Raw genomic sequence first — 16,451 nt, forward strand, 5'->3', positions numbered from 1 at the left:
TATTACTGACATTCTGCCTATTATGAGACTACATTGTTTTTTTTTTTTTGTTTTTTTTTTCAGAAAAGCTGCTTTATCATAGATGTACACTCTTAGTAAATAAAAAAAACTAAAAGAATGTGAGTTTGTATGTAAGATTCTAAGGAAAACTACATATAATAAACAATTAATATACTAAATAAGTTACTGCAGAACTAAATACAATACTCCCCAATTTCAGAATGTTAGGACACTGTGTAAAATTTAAATAATATGAACAAACATTAACCTATTTTTAAAACTAGGAAAAGGGCCACAGAAGGCTGGAAAAATTAAGTGTTACTAATAAAAAAAAAAATACAGCTGCAGTAGAAGCAATTTCATGTAAGAAACTACCTCACATGAGAGGATATAAAAAGAGAGTTAAGCAAAGATATGCAGAGATTCATCAATCTGCAAAAAAAATGTTCTTCAGTGTAACATTGACTTTGGATATCCCACAATCTACAGTACATAATGTCATTATATATTAAAGATTCAGAGAATCTACATGAAGCCATATGCCTGCACAATCCACCCATTAAATTTACCCATAACATTTGTCTGACCACAGAACAGTTTTTTTTTTTCATTTTGTGTCAGTCCATCATTGCATTCTTTTTATTCACATAACTTTTAGCATGTCATTGTATTTCTGTCACAATCAAGTACTTAATGTTTAGTCCTCCTTCACAGACTGCAGAATAGTAAAGGATAGTGGATAGACAAAACATTCAATGTATTGGGTTCATACTGTCTGCAGATAAAAAATATGCTTTTCTTGAAGATTTTCCATAATTTTCCAACATTTTCTGATTTGGGGTTGTAGTTCAACTTAGTTAATTAGAAAACTTCAAAAATGAAAAAAAAAAAAATACATATTACCAGTGTGTACTCTACTCAGGACGTTTTATTAAGAAACAGCTTGACTATGAAATGTCTGTATTTGGGCTTAAAGGGGACATATTTTGCAAACATATAAAGGTGGTTTTACAAAATACATCCTTTCTTCCTTTGATGATTGAATGTTCTTTTGGTTTGATGTTGGTGTAGCTTTGATAAACTTTTGGCCCCATTTGCAAGATAATATAACAATATAGAGATTATATATCTATACTATTCCCTTAAAGCTTTGTTTAATTCAAAGCAAATGCATATTATGGATCTACAGTATACTAATGTTTTGCAGTTGGCACCCTGTTGTTATGCCTATAACTTTGGTCAAACTAAAGGCAGAAATGACTCACAAAATACTCACAACTTTTTACAGGAGTGGGCATTCCCAAGCCTTTCCCTGAAGTATCCCATGACTTTTAGAATGTCAATTATTTTCTGTCACAACCAAGTACTACATGTTCAGTCATCCTTCGCAGACTGCAGGAAAGTGAAGGAAAGTGCAAGAGCCACTACACACCCATGTGTAGCAGAGGAAAGCCACTTCATTGCAGCTATAGAAACATTTCTAAGGAACTGTGATAAGCAGCGCAAACAGATTGGGCCTTTAAGCAAATAGCGCTGTCAGAGAAAGAGAGAGAGAGAGAGAGAGAGAGAGAGAGAGAGAGAGAGAGAGAGAGAGAGTGAGAGTCATCTCTCCTCCAAATGTCAAACAGTATGATGAGGAATTTGCGGGTGTTGGTGTCATTGACAACATTCTCGTTTCTAAACTGACATTACACTTATCCACAGAGGCCAACTGCATGGGAACATGCTTAAACACCCTCACAGACACACACACTCTTATGCACACATTGTTATGCACACATTGTTATGTAGCCAAGTGTTGCGTGTGTTCACATCAGACTTTTAAATCTACGTACACAAACACACACACACACAGACATACAGTGTACTGGTGACTCTGTTTCTTTGCCAAGTCTTGTGAAAGAGCAGATTGACATCAGAGAGATAAACTGGCACTGTCCCCTGTTCATCTGAAATACAGCTCTGCAATCCCAAAGGTATCAAAACTGCTGGTGTAATCAAATATTACTACATACTTTCATTCAGGAATGTGCATGTGCGCTTGATTGACAATTAAGGTGACATTATATAAATATTTGTATGTCCAATCTCAATTGTCCCAGCCAATAATTGATTATAGATTATATTTGTAAGTAAGTGAGCATGTTACACTTGTCTGCTATAAAACATACTGTAAGTAGGTACGTACATTTTATTAAGGTAACATTTGTAAGACAGAAGCTTCTGGACTGAGGCAAGTGTATAAGGCATTTCAGTAGTCCAAACGAGATGACGCAAATGTCAGACAGATTTTGTCTTTTTTATTTCTTAATTGGACAAAACTGTACTAAATTAGCTTCTTTATAAAAATTGTGAACTGTAAATGACTGTAAAGTCCCTTAAAGAAATATTATATAATATTTTGAATAATATAATATTTCAAAATCATGTTGACCTCCACTGACCTGTAATAAGAAGAATAGCATCTTTATCACTGCCATACCATTATAAAAACTGCAGTATATAACTCAGACAACACTAATAAGAACTGTGTATCATGAGTCATACAGTACTTGTATAAAATCCTGCATTATTTCTCTACTTTTATCTCTTAATTTGTCCAAAAAAAGGCCTGAAATGCAGGAAGGAATGTACATTAACACATTAAAATAAGTTGACTAGACAAAACATGAAATATCTTGATAGAACTGGTTTGTTCATGTTTTGCCATTTAGCTCAAGCTAGCACTGATGTGTGGTAAACAGTGGCGTGGCCAGCAACAGCTTATTTGCATAAAAATAACAGAGCTCTTAAATGGCTTAATCTGAAAGGAACTGAAACTGGCAAGGATAGAGCTGGTAAGATCTCTTTATATGAGAGTGATTTTGTGCAAATAATTTCCTGGACATGTTTTGTAGAGCACATATACCCATTATATCTTTTGAAAAAAGAGGTATAAAATGTCCCTTTTAAAAATGTCTGTTATTTACTGCAAATTTGAGATCTTTGCATCTTTCTAATGTCATTAGGAACCATGTAGTCAAATGCAACATCACTAAGAAGCAAATTCATGCATTCGTTTATTTTGCAAATGCAGACTGCTGAGTGTTCCGGCACATTAACAGCCCACAAATACATTATCATGCCACAGCCCCAGATTTGTGTTGACAGAATAATGCTGTCTGTACAAATGTAAAAGCACAGTACATACTGTGCAGCAGTCTCTGTTACTGTACGATGAAATCACCAATGCTAACAGTTCAAACATACCAAAAGTTCCAGGTCATGTTTAATTATAGTTCAGCTTAGGGACGAGAAACTCCAGTCCTGACAGGCCTCAGCACAGCACGGTTTACTGTTTCCCTGCTGCAACTCACCTGAATCATCAGCTAATTATCAACTCCCTGATGAGTTTAATCAGTTTGGTTAGAACAGACTGTATGGTGCAGTGGGCCTCCAGGACCTGGTATCTACTTCCTACAGTGCGTAGATGTGGCGATTTCATGTTATATGTGTGTTTAAAACACACAATTAACGTTTTGCTGTTACTAACTCTCTTCATAATTGTCTATATTTTAAAAATCAGATTTTCTAAAAGTAAAATTAAAAATGAATAAACTTTATTAATGAACATTAACTTTATTTTTTGGAATAACTACATGTGTGCTTAAGGTCATTGTCTTGCTGCATGATCCATGTTTAGGTTAAATTTATGCCAAAATATAGACAATTCTCTGTCTGTCTGCCTGTCTGTCTATCTATTTATATATATATATATTGAGTTTAAATTGTAATCATCAAACTGAGAAACTATAATATAAATAAATTCTTTATGAATTAACTGAACTACTGTCGCTTGCTGTTCACTAGGGCTGAAGAAATAACCATAAAAATTGTAATTTCTAAATTCTAATGTGTGATCTAACTTCAAATATGTATATATATATATATTTAATTTCAAATACAGTGCAAATCCTGATGCAAATGCCTAAAAGGAAATGTGCAGCCTGGGTTTCTTACAGACACTATGAGTAAAATGTGCCTGCTTATCTAACCAGAAATGAAAATGCAGGTAAATGTGAATGAGGAAGCATAGGGTGAACAGAGCCTATAAGGAACTGTCAGCTTAATCAAAAAAACTTCAAACCTGGAGTAAAATATCTAGCTGTGTTCAAATTCAGGGGCTGCATTCATCAAAGAATGCTGTCTATGAAGGCATAGCTATTAGACTGAGTATACCATGAAGGCCAAAATTGCCTATGCAAAAAAATTGCGCAATGTAGCTCAAAGTAAAGTAAAACTCCACACTTCATTGGAAGAATTCCGAAGAAAATTCCTTGGAAATTCATGAATATTATAGAGATATTTTCAGCAACAGCTGGAATTCCAGGGAATTCACTGAACAATCTCTTCCACTATCCTACTTCTTTGTTTGCAACTTGAATTCAAGATGGCGGCTCCCGGAGAACTACCTGCAGGTACTGTGTGTATAAACTGGCTTTTTAATAAACCACCTGTTCACTTTCAAAGTTTTCATTGCCTCAATTTAAATGTCAGCATCGGAAGTATTACAATGAAGTGTGGAGCTACCTTGAGCTTATTAATGGTGTAAAAATAATGATTTCTTCGCATAAGCCCCTATCACTAGCATTGTAATCCTTTTGGGAGCATCGGCTAAAAGTTCTGTATTTCAGAATGCTGAGGACAAACCAAGGTGGGGTGTTCAACAACAGTTTAAACTGGTTATCATGTTTAATTACACCTTAAGTCCATTTCACGCTGGATTTCTCCTTTAAATATGTTCTTTGAATGATGCAAGTGCAATACAAGTGTTAGAAAGAAACTCTACCTGTGACTCGATAGTAAAGTATGCTACAGAACAATGTCCTACAGTTCTGTGTCCTGTAGTCAAGCCTCAATGGAACCAGACTGGTGACCAGAATCAGTAAAAATTTACGTTTAAAGGAGAAAGTAACACCTTGCTAATAATAAGCATAAACAATGTATCAACATGTGTCCCACAACTTTTGTCTACATAGAGTAATTGCCTGATTACTGTACAGTTAGATTGACAGTACTGTACAATTTACATTCCTCACATGGGTAAAAAAGAAACCAAAAGTATGTTGAACTTAAAAGAGTTTTGCTAGTTTACAAGTTAATGTATACGGAAAAGTCAAAAGTTTGGACACATCTTTTCAGTTAAAAATATTTCACACTTCTATTCAGTGATAAAACTCTTGCATTCGGAAAAAAAAACAATAGAAAAAACAGGAAGACCAGCAATTATTTTGGCTTTCTCGGTCACATGAAATCGCGTTCAGTAGCTCCTCCATTTCCACTTGCTGTTGTGTTTTTACGTGGATCTCTGTGGAAACACGCACCCAGAGTGTAATTACGGTGCATGGCAGTAGACAAATAACTATTTTATTAAACGTGAGGTGCAGAAACTTAGAGATGTCCTTCTGGACGGGACTAAAATTACTGGAGGACCACAGAGTTCAGCAAAAAAACAGTAGGTAATTCAGCCTGTAATTTTCTTGGAGGACGTCTGAGAAAAACACAAACGTTTGTTCCGGACGGGAATAAAATCACAGAGAACTCCAATAAAAAAGAAAATTACCCCAGGACCCCATGAGAAACTAATCCTGTCCAGATAGGGCTTGGGAACTTACAAGGTGGAACTTTTATGAATGTTAATTAAAACGTTCAAAAAACTTTTTACTAACCGAAAAATATTTAGTAAGCTGGTAAGTGGTTGTAAAAAAAAAAGTCTGATAAAATTGTGTACACACCTCTCTGGCAAACACGCTGCTGCTGTGAAATTACACACAGGTCGTAACTTTTCGTTCCTGCCAGTATAATTACTATAATTGCAGGTGTGTAATGTATTTACATGTTGTAGCACTGCAGACCTTAATGATGTGTCCACTGTGGAAACTCATACCATCATTATGATTAGAAATGTCAGTAACTTACAGTATGCTTGTATAAATATATTTATTGCCAATACATTGAAGCTAGCTTGTATAGAGAAAAGGTATTAAAAAGTATTAAAAATGATTTATTTTGTTCAATGGAGGCTTTCTACTGGATTGCATTCAGTCGTACAAACTCTATTCTAGTGATGTTAGGATGTCACCTCACCTTATCCCGAACTGAGTTAATGATCTGTATCTGTCTAACGTTCCAGCATTCAGTGAGTGTGTGTGTGTGTGTGTGTATGTGTGTGTGTCTGTCTCAGAGCAGTTGATTTGTAAGAGTGCATCAGCCAACGAGCTGTGGAACAGTGACGCACTGATGCATCACTCTGTGTGTGTGTGTTTCGGTAGTGAGACCCAGATGTGTGTCTGGGTGTGTAAGGGTATTTGTTTCTCAAAGGTCTTGAGATCTCAGAGGTTCATGTGCGTGTGTGTGTATGACTCAGCAGATGACCAGTGCAAGCCAACATCCAAACCCTTTATGTGCAGCTACATATTTGAGGCCCACACCTCTTGTATTTGTGTATATATACACACACGCACACACACACACACACATGACAAATAGAAATACACTGACCTGCCATGTCTTGGGATAGTAGTATGTAACTCATTCATGAACTACCCTCACTTAGGGGTAGAAAAAGTTCTACCAGGAGACTCTAGAGGCAAGTATACAAACAAGGCCTTTTAAAATGTGTAATTTCCCTAGAAATTATTTAGTACTTGCTCATTTTGAAATACGATCAGTCACTCAGAGTTACATATGCATACTGCATGTGAAAATGTTTTACCCTCATTGCCTGAATTAGCTAATAAATGAAAATATACAGGAAAACAAATTAATCAGAAAATGCCTCCGGACCAAGTTTTAACCTATTTGGCTCGTGACCGCCCACTGCAGAGCCATGGAGGGAGCATCACAGTGCTGTTAACCAATCAGAGGGGATACATTTGCATGTCATGGAGAAAAGCCCACAACTGTATAAGTTGCGAGGTTTTATATTGTAAGTAAAGCTGAACACTGGCCAGCATGCTCATGGCAAGGTCACATGAACGAATGATTCAGCTTTTAAGCAAAGACTGATAGTGTTTTTTTTGTTGTTGTACATATCTTGCATACCTTTCTATTTATGTAACTAACAAACTTACTAACTAACACTTTATCTATGACTTCTGCCCATTAGTACTGTATGTTCATCCACCCACTATCCTAAACCTACAACTTAAGATCTGTTTAATTTTGGCTCTTGCCACTAATTGTTCTCCATTAGGTTTGATTCAGTCAGGGTGAGACTGCATGTTCTGGTTTGACCACTATACTCGTGTCTCTCCCAGTCCACTATCATATTCAATGTTTACTGTTTTTTCTGCTCGTCTGAGCTTCTCTCTTATCTCCTGCATCAACCTAAATGCCACTGTACCGTGATATCTGTCCCATCTGCACCTCTCCTTTTTTATTTTTAGAAACCTTCCGTCTTCTGTGACCACTGGAAAGAAATTACTTCAGTAATCAGAAGTCAGTTTTCCCAGCTGCTGGTTACAAATCAACCAAACCTAAATTAAGCTCTGATCTAAAATCATCAATATCAAAGCTTGTCTAAGGTTTTATTTGATCTATTTTACTTATCATAGCTTTATTTTTTGCTGTTTACTAGGGGTGTGCGATATGGCTCTAAAATAATATCACGATATTTCAGGGTATTTTTGCGATAACGATATACTTGGCGATATAGGAAAACAGAAAAATAATTAATTAATTTCAGGAATAAAGTATAAGAGTATAACAGAATAATCATAATGTGGGAAAATAAATAATATAGCATAAAATAATATAATGTAGCAAATAATATTACAGAATATTTAGTGCATGCATATAAATTGCAAACTAAAACAGTTAAACAATAAATACACTTAAAGTTTCACAGTAAATAATAGACTACTTTTAAGACAGAACATCTCTATTATCACGATATGGATTTTTAATATCACGATATTTCTGTCTCACGATATATTGTATACAATATAATATTGCCCACCCCTACTGTTTACTGCTTCTTTTCAGGTTTAAAAAAATAAAAATCTCAGGGTTTCATTGTGACCTTATACAGTAAAGTATAGTAAGATTTTTTTATGGTTTTATAAGCAACATTTTAAGACATTTATGTAATCCACATAGCCCAAATAAACATTACAGCTTACACATGTTAGACCTAGCCATCTGCCAACAAGTCTAAGAAGGATGCTATAAAATTTGAAAAGCATTAATGTTTCTTCATGTTACACTTTTAATCAAAGGTTTTGGGCACCCCTAGTTAAAACACACTTTTCATGTTGGGTTAACCAAACCTCTGCAAATTACACACTTCTATACAATTTAATGCACAATTATTAAAATATTGAGTAGTGTGGTATTTTATTTATTCAACATTTTATATTTCATATTTTCTCCCAATTTAGCTAGACCAATTGTCCTACCCACTTAGCTTTAGCTGCTATTCAGCTGTATATCCTCCATCACTAGTGATGCCACAACACATAAAGGGTGAAGACCAGCACATGCCTCCTTCTACACGTGTGTAGTCAGCCGCCGCCTCTTGTCGATCTGCTGTTGATGCTGCATTGCTGAGTAACATCACAGCACGCTCGGAGGAAAACGCAGCGACTCGGTTTCGATACATCAGCTCACAGATGCCTTGTGCTGGTTGACATCACCCTAGGAGTGATAAGAGGACAGAGTGCCATCTATGCACTCAGAGAGAGCGAGCTTAGTTATGCTCTCTCAGGGCTCCGGAAGCTGACGGCAAGCTGCATGATCGGGATTCGATCCAGCAATTTCCTGATCATAATGGCAGTGCTTTAGACCACTGGACCCCCAGGTGCCCCGTGTGGCATTTTTAAAGTTTAGAACACATTTAAGGTGTTCTGCTACTGTTAAAAATTTTGAAGTTTTCAATTAAATAAATGTTCTGCTCAATATTTAAGTGACTCTGTAGATCTGTGGGTTGTTATCAAGTAGGTGATTTTTTAAAACTTATTTTTATTCAAGAAAAAAAATGTAACAAAAAAATCATTAAAAAAAAGTAATAACAATAAAAAATTTTTTTTTAAAAATGGATAATAGTTACTTTCATCTGATATGCAAAATGCAAAATACAAATATGTATAAATGCAGTAAATGTAGTAAAGCATAGATCGTCCACTGAAAGACAGAAGTGAAGCAGAAAGACTAAATTACTGCTGTAGTCTAAGTCTGACTCACTGCCAGCAGATTTAATGTAAGAGCTCCCAGAGGAAGAGTGTGTAACAACAGGAAGTAGGAAGAGACGGGCTGCAGTAAAAGGAGAGGCAGTTTCTCAGTAATAAACTCCTCCAGCATGACACAGTCTGACTGTGCTATAAAGAAGCAGCCAGGTACGGCACTGCAGTTCGGGCGGATGCATGCAGTAGGTGCATATGATTAGAGTGGCTTTAAGAGTAGAAGTGATTTCACTCCATGTGTGAACAGGTGCCAGATTTATTTTTAGTGAAATCGTACACCTCATTGACAGTAGAAAAGCATGGACAGCACAGGGTCTCTTAAAACAACCCATGACAGGAATAGTGCCTGTCATGCAGTAAGACGAGTAGCTCCACCCAATCCCAATATGTTTTAGTAAGAAAGGTTTTTTCTCCTCTAAAATTTCTCTTTCAATCTCCAATCTCTAACTCTAACAGGTTGTCTTTCAAGTGTTAAAATTGGAACTTTTTGCCATCAATTTTTAAAGTATTATTGTTTTTTTACTATAAGAAGGCGGTGTTATACTTGAGAATGAAATGATTGAAAGTCTTGGCTGGAACAGATTGTTTGCAAGACCTTTCTGTTGATTACATGGATTGGCTGAGTTGTAGTCATGCTGTCAAGCAACTTCCTAATTTATCATACAATTACTAATCATTTGGTGTTGTTTGTGATGTTTGCAGTTTTTTTTGGTAAGTCTGATGTAAGCATAGTCTGGGCAAAGTCCAAGTATTGCTAAATTAATTAATAATTTTATCTTTATTAATTTTTACTCGTCACTAATGTGTGCTGACTCTCGTTGCAGCTACTGACGACAAGTTTTAGAATACCCCTATTTTGTAGTTGTCCAGTACCAGTCTTGTATGGGCTTGACAATCTTTTATTATTTTTTTATTATTTTAGCAATGGCATTATTACTGTACTTCACCTCTAATTCTTCTCTTCACTGCTGATACTGAGACTGTGTCCAATGTTAAGCTGTAAGCTAAAGGTGCTGTTGCCATGTGGATCAGCCAGACGTCTTCCTTTTCCAGTTTTCTAAAGTTTTTGAAGGTGTAGGAAAAAGTACTTCACAGTCTTCAGCACCTAATCTGTAATTTATCTAAAGAAAATACTTTTACTTTTAATAGTTACAGAGTTCTCTGTTTTTCTGTAACTTTTACTAATTATTATCGTGACACTATGAATGGGCTGTGTGTAAGTGCTGCAGTAGAAAGTGCAGTAACACGATCTATTACATCACTGCTTTACTACAGACAAAGACTTTGTAAATTGACATTTTTAAAAAGTTATAATTTCCAAAGCTCACTTTATTTTCATTTCTACTTACCAGCAGTAAGCTGTTAACAAATTAATTTTTGATACCCCCCCCCACACACACACACCTCTTTGTTAAACTGTAACAGTTTTTTTTTGTTGTTTTTTTTTTGTTTTTTTACAGAATTGTTTAAAAGGTTTATTTTAACAGAAACTAAATGCTGTACATGATTTTGTACAAAATGATTTTGCACAGTTTAGTTGTATCACCATATTGACTGATCCTGAAGAGCTTAAATTGCAAAAACAAAGGGAAAACTATGGGTGATCTAAAACTGATAGGTGTTCTAAAAAAAAAAAGGTTGTTCTAAAACTTTTGACTAGTAGTATAGAAGCTCTGGATGTTCTCAGCAGCAAACAATGCAAACAGAGCTGAAATCTGGTTCTGTAATTTTATGCAAATGGAAGTGATTTGGTAATAAAATACATGAACTGCATAATTACTGTGAAACATTGTACATGCAGAAACTGTGCTGTGAAAAATTGCTGTAAGCTCACCAAGCTGTTGATACACTTGTTCTTGGAGAACTGGGCGGGGCTACCAAATGAGTCGGCAGTACCAAGTTTTGCCGCCACCTCTGGTCTCTACTGCACTGAATCTGGTTGCAGAACTGGCATACATTAGATTTGTTTCCACAGTGCGAATGTGAACAGAGTCACATGGCATGCATTCTGCACGTGAGGCAAAAGTGAGATAGCACCTCCTCCAAGTGCCAACAAGAGGCCCACATGAGGAAACATATCCATATTTACTCATACTTACCTCTCCCTCATGCCCCATCTCTGCCTCTGTCTGCCCTCATGTCTAACTATGTACTTTGTGGCTGCTCAAACCATGATAAGGAGTGAGTATGAGCATATGGAGTCTTCTTCACTGGATTAACTGATTAGAACTTCTATTACAAAAGCACAGCAGATGTACGACACACAGCGGCACATGTGCCGTGTTAGTTTTCCTTGCAGAGCTTTGTTAATGTATAGCTAGCACACAGCGGCGACTCTTATCAAGTGTTTGTACTGATAGTACGTCGACTTCCACTGCCACAGTCACGTATGCCTTGTAAAACAAAACACAAATATTTTTCCTAGACTCTAGTGAACGTGTTATTTTTTTGTAGATCACCAATAGCATTTATCCAGCTTGTCTATGGCAAAAAAGTGCATAAAAGCGTTAAGCATTTATATACTTACTGTACGCTAAATATCTTGCACACCAGTAATTCATGAAATATTCTTATACTTCTGCAAGCTAGCAAAATCTGTCATGTGTGGTAGACTACTCTCTAGTGGTGGGCGATATGGCTCTAAAATAATATCACGATATTTCAGGATATTTTTGCGATAACGATATACTTGGTGATATAGGAAAACTAAAATAATTCATTAATTTCAGGAATATAGTATATTAGTATAACAGTAAACAGTAAATAGTATAACAGTATAATCATAATGTGGGAAAATAATATAGCATAAAATAATATAATGCAGCAAAAAATATTGCAGAATAATGTGGCGTGGAAGAGGAAGGAAGACCCGTGAGACTCATGCTGAATGCTCAACAGCTCTTTTATTGAACAGGCTTGCCACTCACTTACAGCCTTTAACAAGACTAGGAGAGCTAAAACCATTTTCCCACAGATCTCTAATAGCCCAAAGGCCACCAACCCAGCTGTGTGTCTCCCAGATGGCAGATCCAGAGTGGTGCCCACCCTCTCTGCATAACCCCTCCCATGGGAGATGCCCCACCCCTGTCATCCTCGCACACAGGAGAACAGAAACATGCCTGCAGCCACACACACAACCCAGAGCCGCCACAATATTTAGTGCATGCATATAAACTGCAAACTAAAAAAAATTATACAATAAATACACCTAAAGCTTCACAGTAAATAATAGACTACTTTTAAGACAGAACAGCCCTATTATCACGATATGGATTTTTAATATCATGATATTTCTGTGTCACGATATATTGTATACGATATAATATTGCCCACCCCTACTACTTTCTCAGGTAGTCAGTTTCAGTTAATGAAGCTAATCTGTTGTATAAAGTACCACCAATCTATTAAGCCATCCCAGTATATGAAGTTCTGGTAATATAGGCAGTGAGAATGGCTAGAATAGATCTGTAGACATTTTATTAGTAGTAGTATTCATTTTATAATAGATAATAAAATTTAGGTTAGGAGTTAGGAATTATAGGCTAAAATTGTTGGCTAAAATGACTTGCCGTAGGTCGACAAATTCTTGCAGTGTGATTTTGATTAGTCATATGTCACTCTTGATTTACATAGGATTAGGATTTCACTCTCTCTTACTGTATCTATAATTACATGTTTACTAGTTAAACTCCAGTTATAGATATCTATAATTTGTTACTTCTGGATATAAACACTGTAATTCTCTATAAAGATATTTGTGTTTTTGGGTTTATTTGTATTTAATTAGTTTAGCTGTAGTTTCACTGGTGGAGCACTGTTCTCACTCCTGGTGTTAATGTAGAGGGTGGATATGGGTCTCTATCAGTGAGAGAGAACCACACCTCTTTGATCGGGAGATCGCTGGGTCGAATCCCGTTTATGTAGTTTGTCATCGGCTACCGGAGCCCTGAAGAAGCACAATTGGCCTTGCTCTCTCTGGGTGGGTAGATGGCTCTCTTTCCTCACATCACTCCAAAGGGTGATGTCACTCAGCACGAAGCATCTGTGAGATGATGTATCGGAGCCGAGTCGCTGCACTTCTCGGCAATGCTGCATCAACAGCAGCTCGAAAAAGAAGCGGTGGCTGACTTCACATGTACTGGAGGAGGCATGTGCTAGTCTTCACCCTCCTGGTGTTGGGGCATTACTAGTGATAAGGGGAGGCATAATGAGGGGGTTGGGAAATTGGCTTTGTAAATTGTGGAAAAAAAGGGATAAAAATTAGAAATAAATTTATCTAAAAATAAGTTGCCAGACGAGGCAATGGCTTGGCTTTGTTACTCCGCCCCAGCGATGCTACAATATCTTAGAACTATAACTTTTTATTAGTGAAAATTAGAGTGTAGATGCAGTTTCTATGTTAAAATGTAAAAATAATAAGAAAAATAGAAAGCTTTTACCAGTAAATAGTACTTATTACAGTTTTACTAGTGTTTTACTAGAGTTTTACTAGTGAATACTCAGTCAGGGGGTGCAAAGCTGGTGTGATATAATGCTAAAATGGCTCTCTACGTATTCTACCCCTAAGCTTCTGTTTAATTCTTTGATTTAGTAAGTACATGAAAGTGACAGTCAGGACCACACGGAGAAGGCAGCCGCGGGCGCGCACGTCACTGTGTGTTTGGCCTCACAGACATGTCATTTCCGCCGCTGTAGGACGGAGTGGAGACTACAGGAAAAGCGTGTGTTCACCCAGACTGTGTGTTTTCATAGCTGGCCTTGATACTGGCTGTGATTTTCCATTCCCAAGATGTGTTTGATTAGGTCTCGCACTCGAACCGCCACCCTGCTCACACTACTTTGTATGCACAAGCACAGAGAAGAGAAGAGGGTTACAATGAACAACACATACACACACACACACCAGTACACAACAGCCATGTCCAGCACGTAACCAGGCTGTAGTGAAGGGTGTTGTGCCATTGTCCAGACAGCTCCAACTGCGTGAGTCTGTGTGCGTACGCGCGCGCGCGTGTGTGTGTGTGTGTGCGTGTGCGTGTGTGTGCGTCACACACCCGTCTCCCTTTGGGAGAGGAGAGGAGAGCAGCCTGGTGCAGCCAGTGAAAAAGTGAGAGTGAGTGTGTGCTGCATCTGAAGCCATTGAGCTGACAGAGTGGACTTGTGGCAGAACGCACACTGCCAACCGGAGCCAACACACACACACACACACACTCACGCACAGAGGCAGTGAGTCAGAGATAGAGAGACGTCAGATCTTCGTCACTAGCCCTCAGCATCAGCATGCGTCTCACTTCTTCAATCACACATGCGGACGCACACAAACTGTGCCTGAAAATGTGCCCTGATCCAATAGTCTCCTTTACAAAACTACTGTAATACTATAGAACATACAGTATATATGTCCATAATTAGCTATAGCATTTGAAGCATGCATAAATAACAACATAAACATAAAACACACCAGCAAAATCAGCAAACAGTGCTTAGAAAAGTATTCAACCCCTTGGAGGATTACTGTTTTGATTGCGTATAAATTAAATAAATTATTAACTAAATTTAGCCTGTCTTTTAAAAATGTTGTCAAAGTAAAAACAGACAGCTACAAAGTATTGCTAGTTTAATTAAAATATGTCCAAAATACAATATATTGCAAAAAGTAAAAGTTTGGTTTGAATGGAGCTGCTCGGCCACAGAAACCCGTTTCATGTAGTTCTCTATTAGGGGTGCACCATATTGTACCAACAATTTAAAAAAAAAAACAAGTTCATATTCATAAAGATTTAAGAGTTAAGAAATCAATATTTGGTGGAATGACCCTGGTTTTAATCAGAGTTTTCATGCATCTTGTCATGTTCTCCTCCACCAGTCTTACACACTGCTTTTGGCGGACTTTATGCTACTCTTTTTGCAAAACAAATCTAGCAGTTCAGCTTGGTTTGATGGCTTGTGAACATCTTCCTCTTGATAATATTCCAGAGATTTTAAATTTGGTTAAATCAAAGAAACTTATCATTTTTAAGTGCTCTCTTATTTTTTTTCCAGAACTGTATTAGTGTATATAAATGATTACAGGTGTGGTCTTATTTAACACTGAGTCTTCCACTGCTACACTATAAAAATCTTTTAGAAGCTACTTTGGGGTAGTGTACCTCTTGGTGAGAGATTGTTGACATAGACATAGACATTGCATTTGTTTGCAGTGGTGTTGTGTACAAGAAATCTGGATTGCTACAAACAGGGACCGTATTGAGTTTAGTGATGAATCCAGATTCTGTTTAGGATCTGGTGACGGTCGAGTTTAGAATTTAGGCCTTGTGTTGAGGACCATCCTGCCAAGACTAACAACAGCACAAAGTTGTTTAACTGTTTTTTTAACATGTAGTTCCAATAGAAAAGCTAACTACAAAATAAAATAATGCACTAACTGCAAACAACTCCCAACAGCCTGTATACTAGACTATTTGTCTTGCCCCAGTCTGTTCAAAGTTACCTGTGCGTACAGAATCAAAAAACATGTCTCAAACATTACAATACACTGTGTTCCTACACCCAAAATATTCATTTCAGCAATACTGTCAGCAATAAAGACTCTGCATCATTGTTATCTGTTTGAGCTGTGAATATATTAAATGTCTTATGTAAGTGCCAATGCTATAGTATCATAAGTTTCTCCCAATAGCGTGCCCTGCCGGCCCTTACCCATCCAGCAGTGATCTACAGGCGAGCGGTGTGAGGGGTCAGACTGATGGCAGCCCTATAATTATCTGCCCAGATGTGGAGAGCTCTTTCATGACAACCCCAGACGTGTCTGTCTCATTAGCAGCACAGTGTGCACGGCAGAGCTCACGGCCCACACTGAGACCAGGTCTCCAGGGTGTGTGAGAGAGAGAGAGAGAGAGAGATAGAGACAGATGGATAGAGAGAGAGATAGATAGAGAGAGGGAGAAAGACAAGTGGGACAGGGCATTCAAACAGGAAAAAAAACAGCTACGTAATCTTTATTTTTGTCTCATTGTTTTGTAAGTTACGTCTGGTTATCAAACTAACGGACTCTTGAGATCAGCTGTATTAAATGATTAATTATTAGGCAATAATAATAATTAGGTCTGAGCAAATCATAGAAATAACACATATTTATCAAAACACATAAAAAGCAGCATCTGTTGAATGACCATTAATTGTACAGGCTATTGTGATAGGGAATTGCTGATTCAGATCTGTTGCTTGGTG

The 16,451-nt window shown here is 37.1% G+C and overlaps 1 protein-coding gene across 2 annotated transcripts in view; it reads left to right on the plus strand.

Moving 5' to 3' along the window:
- Positions 1 to 16,451, plus strand: part of fkbp16 (FKBP prolyl isomerase 16) — a 76,081-nt gene that overhangs the window by 16,020 nt on the left and 43,610 nt on the right. The gene's annotated exons all lie outside the window — the stretch shown is intronic.

Source organism: Astyanax mexicanus, chromosome 9 (assembly GCF_023375975.1).
Source record: "Astyanax mexicanus isolate ESR-SI-001 chromosome 9, AstMex3_surface, whole genome shotgun sequence".
NCBI classification, from domain to species: Eukaryota; Metazoa; Chordata; class Actinopteri; order Characiformes; family Acestrorhamphidae; genus Astyanax; species Astyanax mexicanus.